Raw genomic sequence first — 10,687 nt, 5'->3', positions numbered from 1 at the left:
ATTCTACTTGTAGTTATAAGTTTCTTCAAATGAGTAATGTGCGTCTAAATTTTTAACCACCTGTAGTACAATGAAATGAATTTTATTGTGTTACAACGGGAATACTTAAGTTAAGTTGTGTTGCGTTAAGCAAAATTGCGTTAGGTTCTGTTAAGTTAGATTCATTTGTAGGTTAAGATCGAGTTAACCTATGAAATATAGCATACATTTAAGATTGAGAACCGTACGCTTACATAGCTACACGTGTGGTTGAATTTCATTCGGATAGGTTAGGTTAGGATAGGTTAAACTTCTATGTAGGTTAAGCCGAAGCTGAATGACAACGGGACAACACAATGAGTTTAATTGTGTTACGTGCAGTTAAGTTTGGTTAGGTTAGGTTAGCTCAGGTTTTTTTAGGTTAGGATAGGTTTGACCTCTTTGCAGGTTAAGCCCAAGCTGATTAAAACGGTGCTGCAAACACAACGTGACAGCACAATCAGTTTAATTGTGTTTCGTGAAGTTATGTTAGGTTAGATTAGGCTAGGTTCGATTTATTTCTAGGTTAGGCTCGAGTTGACCTATTAGACGTAGCACACATTTGCTACTGGGAAAATATGCTTCCAGAGCTTTACGTGTAGTTCAATAAATTTCTGTTAATTCAGGTTAGGTGAGGTCAGGACGTTCTGCGACAGGACGTCCATTCGTGACAATATAGTGAAAAACCTTGCTAGTATTCACGGGCGTAGACTGAGTGAGTCCGGTTAATTCTTTAAATTCGGCAGGGATCTGCGAAAATCTCGAAGAAAATTAGATTGTACAGATTGAAGGTTGATCAAAAGAAGTAACTTCCCCATAAGAACTAAAATTAGTGAACGGGTCTATTAATCGTTTCCCGTGAATGTCCACAAGAAAACGATAATGATCAAGCAAGTCCGCCCCTATTATCGGATATGGGATAGCTGCAATACAAAAATTCTAGACAATCGGACGTTACAGTCATAGATCAATGGAAAGAATAGTCCCTTGATAAGTGTCAATACCCGAATTATTGGTTGAAAAAAGCTTAAGACTTGTTGAACGCTTCTCCGAATTTTTGATACCGGCAGAATTGAGATGTCTGCTCCGGTATCGATGAAGAATTTTGTTGGGAATTCCTATCAGGGATCAAGAGACGCTTTGAATGATTTGGAACCTAAATATTCATCTCACCAATGTAGGTTCTAACTAGTTTTACGATTTGTGCCTCTCTGCCAAGAACAGGGTTTCTTGCACGAATGTGCTTTATCGCCATATTTTTTATGCAACCAGCACAATTTCGATTTGGTCTTGACTCGTTTAAATAAGCTATAAAATTAGAACCTCAACGTGAGCGCGTTTTACCTGAGGTCAAAAGCTTAATTCGTGAATCTAAACGATCGATTTTAGTTTCTAATTTATCAAGATCAGACTTAAATTGACTCGATGAACCGCTGATGCCGGTGGAAACCGCAGCGACATATGAGGCATTAGGATTCGAGACTTCGACAATTTTATCAGCTAATTTCGCAAGTTCTTGCAAATCATCAATTTTAGTAGCGGCTAGAAACGCGCGCGACTGACTAGGCAGGTGCTCTAGGAATATGGACCTTATTATAGTTTCGCTACAAGTCCCATCGTTTAAATTGCGCAAACGACATAAAATTAATGATGGTTTCCCATCTGTTAAAACTTCACATTTTAATAATTGTCGCAATCTACTTTCGGAGAAAGAAGAATACGTTGGAATGACGCGTTCTTTAACTTTTTCATAATAATCCGATGGTTTAGGCGTAATAGTAATTAAATCTTCAATACACTCTGTATTTTAAAAACCTAACGCAGGTATGATATAATCGACTTCAGTTTCGTCACTAGTTATCCTAGCATTACGGATGGTATATTCAATATGGGTAAACCATAGAGCGGGACCTTGCCGAAAAAAACCTGGGAGTTTAGGAACTCTATACGAATCTATTCGAGGATTCTAAACATGGTCATTTTGCAACCCGGCGATTTGAGCTCTAAGCTCCTCTATTTGTGATATAGCTTGATCTAAAAACGCGTCCTACGGGTCAGGAGTCGACATAATTGATATTCAAATCAGCTTACAAAGTTAGAAATTGACACAAAGATTATATCGTTAATCTTATAAAAATTATATCGTTATTATATCACAAGACATACAAAGATTATGTCGTTAATTATATCTCATGAATTAAGTTACGCAAAACAGTAAAATTCCACTAATAATCCTTTATCGCGAGAATTCCGAATACGTTAAATTACGCATTATCGCAAAAATTTGAACTCGATAATTTGCAAAAATTCACAAGAATTTCAAATCACTTAATTACTCGTTTGGTAAAATCATAGCATTAATTAGATTAAAAATTATTACGCGAGTTACATTTCACAGAGACGCGCACTGAAAATAAAAATACAAAGTTATACCTACAAAGGATCTCGTCGAAGAAAGTAGAACATCTGTTGAAAACATCTAAAGTTGCTCCGAAGTTTTGGTTAGTAAAGCCTCGAAGATGATCTACAATTAGAAATAGTTAGGAATTCTATCCTGGTCAAAGTGAATTTGGCAGGATACTTCCAAAGCCTGCTGCGATATGTGTCCAAAATGGCGTCGTTTCTCCAAGAAAAAATAGAATTTCCAAATCCAAAATTATTTCAATAATCCTTGCTCACATCCTCGTCAAAAAAGCTTGGCATCCAGCTTGGTGGTAATTAAATAAATTCTCCATATTAGTTTTCCAAATAACGAAGTCGGTGAAAATCCATGAGGGAAAATTTTAACAATTTTCAGGCCAGGTGCCACCGATCGTGATTACGTTGTGGTCACCAATTTGTAGGTAAATTAGTAAATTATTAATTGTTAATTATGAGTGGCTTACTCCGCACCTTAGCGGCCGTGGCAGTAAAAGACTTTAATCATAACAAAATAACAATTTTATTCATGAAATAAGTACATTGCTCGTACGCACTATATTAATTTCATGGAATAGTGCATATAAATTTAAAAAATCTGGATCTAACCTATAAATAAATACGTCACTTTACAATAATATCGGACATATTTAGTCAATGAAAATAACAAAAACGGCATTTCCTTGCACAAACGGCCCTATTGCGGCCCTAACGAAAGTCCCTAATATTAATTGGAAAATAATAAGGATTCTTGTCACGGGCCTAAACAAATTTCCTTTGACGGCCACTAACAACTTTGCGTAACCAAACTAGTACAACCCCTGTCAATTTGCTCTATGCCTTTACAGTTGTGCGCGCGAAGTCCCGTGCAGACAAATTTTCTTTGGTGGGCCTATGTAATCAGAAATTCTCTAGGCTCTTCCCTACATTATGTATCTAGAGAGAAAATGAAATGATCCCGAAAAATTTGGGGTTCAAATTTAGATTTATTACGAAAATTTGCAAAGGATATGGCATTTTTGTTATTTTCCCCCGTACAAATCTATATAATATGAGAAAGACCTTCGATTCACTAGAGAATTTCTATGTACAAATTAAGTCACTACAAGTCGCGATACTTAAGAATATAACATCCATGTGCCTATTTTCGCCTTCTGTTATTATCAAAATAACGTCCAAAATATCCCTAGATTTTTTCTTATTTTCTGCATCTAGGGGGAAACAAAGACGTGTACGTGAAATTCCTAGGCTTTTCACTACTTTTTGCATATCGGGAAAAAATGGTGAAAGCTCGAAAAATTTAGTGGTTAACTTTAGATTGAGAGCGCAAAAGTCCAGAGGAAATAGCATTCTTTCTTATTTTTTGCTTTATAAATCAGCATAACATGCACAAGACCTTGAATTCTCCCAGATTTATCCGAGCAAGGGGAAGCCGTAAGCACATATGAAAGTGTTTCATATTGCACTCAATATGGTATTTAAATTAATTTTACTTGAAATAATTTTTTATATTACTATCTTACTTTCGTGATACATATCTCTCTGTTTTGTGTGTTTATACTGTTATTGGGCTACGTTACATTTTGGGGTGGGGGTATGGGGATTGTCTAAAGTTGTGAAGTTAGTTTATGGACAGCCTTTTACATCCAATAATTCCTTTTTCACAAGAAAACAGTAATTACATTCTAAATTAATTACTTCCACGCAGATACTGCTGTCTCACTCGAGAGAATTATTTAAAATATAGTTACTGTATTGTTTAAGAAACAAGAGTTCTACTTGCTTAGATTTATTATCTTACAACTATTGAAACCAATTTATTTTGTTTATTTAAGCGAATCAACACTCGTAGAAATTAACCAAAGATATGGAATTTAAAACCAAAGCAACAAATTCCGAAGGTTGTGTTGCAGAAGTTAACAAATAATAATGCAACACTCAGCAATGAATATTAAATATAAGTACTTTATTGTTTAAACAAATTATTTTGGTACAAGGTTATAGAAAATGATATGTTGGGTTTTGTACAAACTTACTTTCTGTTGCAGGTTTGAGGAGAAGAATGATCATACAAAAGTTATTATATTAAACTATTTTGTTTCTTTTATACATATCTTTTAATAAAAATATTTCTATGCTCATTATAATTATGTATTCATTTAAAATAAAAAATATCGGAAATATCGATAATATCGACATTTTTATCCGATATATCGATATTTAAAATATCGATATTTTGTTTTCGATATCGTATGACTAGTTTAAATGCAAGTTGGGAAAGAAAAATTGAGAAACACGTTTGGTCATGTGACTCTCTCGTCACATGGCCTTAAGACGTATGCCCACTCTGATAAAGTTTTCAGTTGGAAAAACAAGAAATATTCTCTAACTTCATCTATTCAACCTCACTTCATTTATCCACGTTAAAAATAATCTTTTTAAAATGCATGTATAAAAAGATCATAATTTCGTTTTTTATTTTAAAATCTTGTAAAGCGTTCTGTTAAAATTAATTTTTTGAATTAAAGGATTACTTTCAATATTCTTGTGAATCTTATGAAGTTTTATCGTTATCTTGAAACCTTACAAAATACTTTAAACGCCTTCGCACAGTTTTTTTGAAATCTTAAATAATCTACATTCTTAAAATTTTTTTAATCTTTTTAAATTTCAAATTATTTTGTAAATTTTCCCAAAACTTATATATATATATTATATATATATATCTTTTGGAATGGTTCTGTTTGTTTTAAAATATTTCCAGAAATTATTTTTTTGAATCTCTTGAAATGTTTCAAAACTCTTACAAAAATTTCAAATTGATTATTTTTTTGGTCACCAATACCCATGAAGATATTCTAACTAAGTTTCTTTCCTCACCGATAATAACATATTTCGGAAAGTTTTTAATAATTTATGTTTTATTTTAAAATATGTATACATGTGCGTGTGTGTTCGAAATAAAATTATCTTCTTTCACTTTGACATAAATTGGAATGCAGAATCAATGTTTCTTGACCCAATTGCAATAAAGTAACAAACATATTACGAGAAAAACGTTTCACAGAAAAAATATATGATGCACGCATGTATACATTATAGTTTCAATAAAAATCTATTAGACGAGCCCGTGCATATTATGCTCTAGAATGTTTATAAACTGGTAAGTCTTTCGGGGGTTCGAATACTCCGTGTTGTGAATTTATAAATTCTATATAAATTAAATAGCAACAATTTTTCTTTTTACATTCTTATCATTTATGATTGAGAAAGTATTAGAATTGTCCGAAATTTTACATCAGTTTCTCAACGGATCTCCATGTTTCGAGACCCCCTGAATCCGAAAATCAGGTTTTTACGATGACGTCTGTCTGTCTGTCCGCAAGCACGATAACTCTCGAAAAAATTAACGGATCAAATCCATCTTTGGCATACTTTTTCAGATCCTATAAGAAAAGACGAGTTCATTAACCAGCCATTTTGGATGAAAATTCAAAAAGTGAGCGCATTTTGAAAATTTTTATACCGATTGTTTTATGCATTTTAAAATTCTATGTACGAATATTTATAGTATTAGAAAGAACAAACAATTTATCTTCATGACTTTTTTCGATAAAGAGAAAATTCTTAGAGTTATAGGGTTTTCAAAATTTTTTTAATTAACGGAAAATCAACATTTTAAGCCAAAAAACGTACGATATGAAAAAAAGTCAAGAGAAGAAAAACTTTCATTTTTGAAAGCCCTACAAGATTATTCTAATAAATTTTTGGATTTTCTTGAAAAATCTAAAATTCAAATTTTTATTGCACAAAAAATAATGAAAAATTAAATGGACGAACCATGTAGGATACGAAAGAGATGAATCAACAAAAATTGTTATCCCAAAAAAGATCTACAATTCCGTTAAGAATCACTTCTTCACAGGACGCGTACTTTTTGTTTTATACGTGAAAAATAACATTGAAATTAAAAAAATAAAATAAAAATGTGTGGAAAAACGACGAAAGTTACGAGAAAAAAAATATTCAACAAAACCTGCTTACAAATGTCTGTCGGAAATCGAGCGCGAGTGCCACAATGAGAACGTGTACCCCAAAGCCTACAGAGCTTTGAGAAACTTAATCTTTGACTATACTTAATCAAGTAGACAATTCAGAATATGAAGACGCATATAAATATAGCCATCTAAAAGAGATATTTTTGATTAACCCTACAAGTCCATAAATATTTGATCCTTGTCGAGTCCACACTAGGGTCCAGTGGCCCCCATGAAGTTTAAGCTGTGCCCTACGCCCTAAAAAATTATTTTGGTCGACAGTGATGGTCATAATCTTTTCGTGTGGATGTTTTGAGTATTCCAAGAATAGAAGTTGAAAAAAAAAATTATATATTTTTTAAACAATTTTTTGGAAAAAGAGTCGGAACAAAAAAGAGAAAAATTACGGAAATAGAGTTTAATTTTAACTTTTTTTTTGTTTTAATTTTTTTGTTAAATTTCTCCTAGGGTTTCAAAGATGAGATATTGGAGAATCAGAAAAAAATACGCCTTTTTAATTCCTCCCAAAAAGTTGAATTATTCGGAGGGATGAAAAATGAAAAAATTGAAACGTACAAAAACGCTTTTTCTATTTTATGTATCCTAAACATACAAGAGAATTGTTTTAAAAAATTCAAAAAGGTAAAAAGGAATAGTCTATATTGTTTTTTTTTAATTTTCACTGTAAAAAAATTATTCTTGTGAAGGCGCACAGTCAGTGCAGAGACACAACCGGTGATCGCCACACATCGCACGTTGACAAGAAGCGCAGGAGACCCGAGTTTCTCGGTCTTCCTCATCTGATTCCTCACCTCCGAAAAATTCCTCTTTATCCTTATCTTTTTTCATCAACGCATTTTAAATGACGTCATGACTTCCCAAGCTATACCCAGCCATTGCTACTTTTCTCTAGATTGCACTGTAAAAAAACTTTTATTTCAGCGCGCATTTCAGGTATTGAATGATATTGAAAAAAAAACATTGTGGAGTGGTACTGATATGAGATCAGCAAAGAGAACCAAGCTGTGGGTCTTCGATACTGTTTCAAAATTAAAAATTGAACGAAGCTCTCATTCTACTTCCACACGTTAGAAAAAGAGGTCCGGTCGATTTTGGAGTTTTGATACACAAAATCGGAGTCCCACTGCAATTCATTTGCTTTGCAATGAAAAAAACAACAGGAAGTTCCCCTATGAAAAAATAGGACACGTAATTAACGAGATCATAAAAAAAAAATTGATCTCTAGTTGTTACAGTATGGATCTTTTCTAAGCATTGAAGGATTTTTTTGTCCATAAAAGTATGTAACATGCTACAAAATAGGCTTGTAGACCACTTTTAAACAGAAATATAGCATACTATTTTTAAAATAATATGTAATGAAAAATTTGATTTTCACACATATAATTTTACACAGAAATAAACCAAAAATAATTAAAAAGAAAATTTCACTTACCGTACGAAAAAGTTACACTGCGTCCACACCTGGGTCCAATGGCCCCCACTCACGTTGCGCGTCTACCTTGTTTTGCACCCGAGGGCTAACTGACGACGCTAATCTACGTGACCTGTCCTCAGATACTTAAGACGAATTCACGTTGGGTCGAAACATCTGTACCGACCTTTTCTTAGAAGAAACACTCAAATGAAAATGTGCTGGGGTCCAATGGCTCCCAGTGTGGAATTGTAGAATTAAGTTTTATTCCAGCACTCCAAAAAAAGATCCGCGCACGACGAGAATGTGCCCGCAAAGCGAGCAGATTTTTATGTTAAAGTCTGAAATTTTCAGAAAATCTTCCTAAGAAATTTTGAAATTTATGCATTTCTGATACAAATAAGATTCAATATTTTTATTTTTGTATCTTTTATCCGAGACCTAAGTATAAGTTCACGAAATGGTTATGGACCATATTTTTCCATGAAAAACATTATGGCCACGATAATTTTTTATTTACTTGTAGCTCTATTTTTAGTTTTACTTTTCTTGAAAATTTTTATATATTCATTTTAAATCGTTTTGCTTCTTTTATTTTTAGTTTGTATTTACCTTATTTATATTTATTTTTAAAAAACTGTACACGGGGTTAATATTATGGAAAATTTCTTCACAGAATTTAGTTTGCATTGATTTTCTTACTTTTATTTTCTTATATCTTGTTAAATATTTTGGTTTTTAACTTTTTTAACTTCTAGGCTTTCTGAATATTTGTTTTTTTGTTCTCCTTTTTTTAAATTCCTTTTATTTCATATCTGTTCAGATGATTATTCTTAAAAATATTTATTTTAAAAAAGCCAGAAAAGGGGTTAATCTTGCGGGAAATACCTTCAAGGTAGTCAGTCTATATTTAATTTGGAATTTGAATTCATCATAATTTTGTTGTTCCTTGGCAAAGATTTTATCTTTTAGATTCTTTAATTTCTAAACTTCTTTGCTGATTTTATTTATTTTTTAGTTTAGTTTTTTAAATATGAATTAAAAATTTTAAAAACTCACTTTTGAAGATTTCTTATTTTTATTCTCGTTTTTTAAGTTAATTTTTTATTTCACATCTTCTCAGAATAATCTTGAAAATATTTATTTTTAAACAATTTATAAAATGGGTTAATCTTAAGAAATTTGTTTTCCGGGTGAGAAGTGTGGGTGAAAGGGGAAATGAGGGGTGGGAACGAATGTTAATCCCCTCGCCCCTCTCAATCCATCTACCCTATCGCACTCCCCCTAATCTCACGTCACTGCCCGTTCCCTGCCATCACTTTCTCTCACCTCATCACGATTACCTTCACTTCTCCTCACTTTATCTTGTTTGAAAAAAATTCTGACGGACGGATGACCGCAACCATAAGGGTTTCCGCCTTGGGCTGCGAAACCCTAACAATGTGAAATTTGACTTAAATATCAACTACTCTTTACAGCACGTATTTTAAAGCTAGACATTATTATGTCTCCCATTCAGGCGACAACGATTCTAGGGTTGTCATATGGAACTTTGACCACGTGGCCCAAACTTGAGAAAAACTCGTCCAATACAAGTATTGTGAGCGATTTTTAGGCGATTTCCTAGATTTCTTCTCGCCGGAAGGTAATAATGAGCTAAATTCAAAAGCCCAATTTGATATAAACCGACAAATCTGGCAACTCTTAGCGTGTCTCTTTGATAGCCTGTGCATGCGCCAACGTGCGAATTCGAACGTGGCCTCCACGCATGACGTTGTGTAAGGGTACTCTTTAGGTGCTAAATTCTTCGAATTATACTCCTCTACAGTCAGGGTCGGCGGAAGCCCTATCTACGGTAGGTAGTACTACCTACTAAAAATTTCTGAAGGTGGGTATTTACCCACCTGAAAAATGAAACAAAACACAACAAGACTTTCTTACTCTTCATGCTTAATCCCGAGGTCAGCAAAACTGCCCATCTAGACTCAACGTGTTTGGCCGGCCCTGCCTACAGTTATCCCAATGTTGACAAACTTTCCCACCGGTCCGCTCTCGGCAGGGCAGTGCGCGTCTAATAAGCGCATTTTCCTAGAGCGAGTGCAAATAGCACTGCGTCCACATTGAGACTACAAGCTCCCCTGCAGCTTAATTTTTAATTTCGAGAATATGTGATATATGATAAATTGACATTAAGAAATATACTGTATAAGACAGACTTACTGCAAAAGTGAAGGAAAAACTCGATTGCGAGAAGAAGATTCTTAATAAAGTTTCTCATGTTTTCTTCAATGATTTCGTGAACAGCGAAGCATAAATCTGGAACATGTTCATTGCTATATATACTAAAAACCGTCCGCTTTCTCATTTGTGTTATCAGACGAAAAACCTTCAGAAATTATAGACTAAAGAATGTGTTTGTACCACTCGGTAGACGCGATAAATTACCTTCAAATCCAGACAGCCTAGTCAATACTTACGGTGTTGAAGAATGAGACTTATATCAAATTTTCGGGTACTGTACATTTAATTGTTTCCGTCGTTTTTTGGACATATTTCAACGAGATTTATACAAGTTTAAAATAATCGTTAAAGACCTTTTTTTAGAAATAAAAAAAAATAAATATTTTTTTCATAAGTGTATGAAATTAGGATTGTAAACGTTTATTAATCTGTATATTTACTCTTGTGACCAAATATACTGATAACCCAAAATTTTCACATTCTCATTCCTGACAATTTAATGTTATTGTCCAAATTTTCAATCTCTGGTTTTTAACGG

Source organism: Belonocnema kinseyi, chromosome 1 (assembly GCF_010883055.1).
Source record: "Belonocnema kinseyi isolate 2016_QV_RU_SX_M_011 chromosome 1, B_treatae_v1, whole genome shotgun sequence".
Classification (NCBI taxonomy): domain Eukaryota; kingdom Metazoa; phylum Arthropoda; class Insecta; order Hymenoptera; family Cynipidae; genus Belonocnema; species Belonocnema kinseyi.
The sequence above is the reverse complement of the archived record's forward strand: the minus strand, read 5'-3'. Positions refer to the sequence as shown.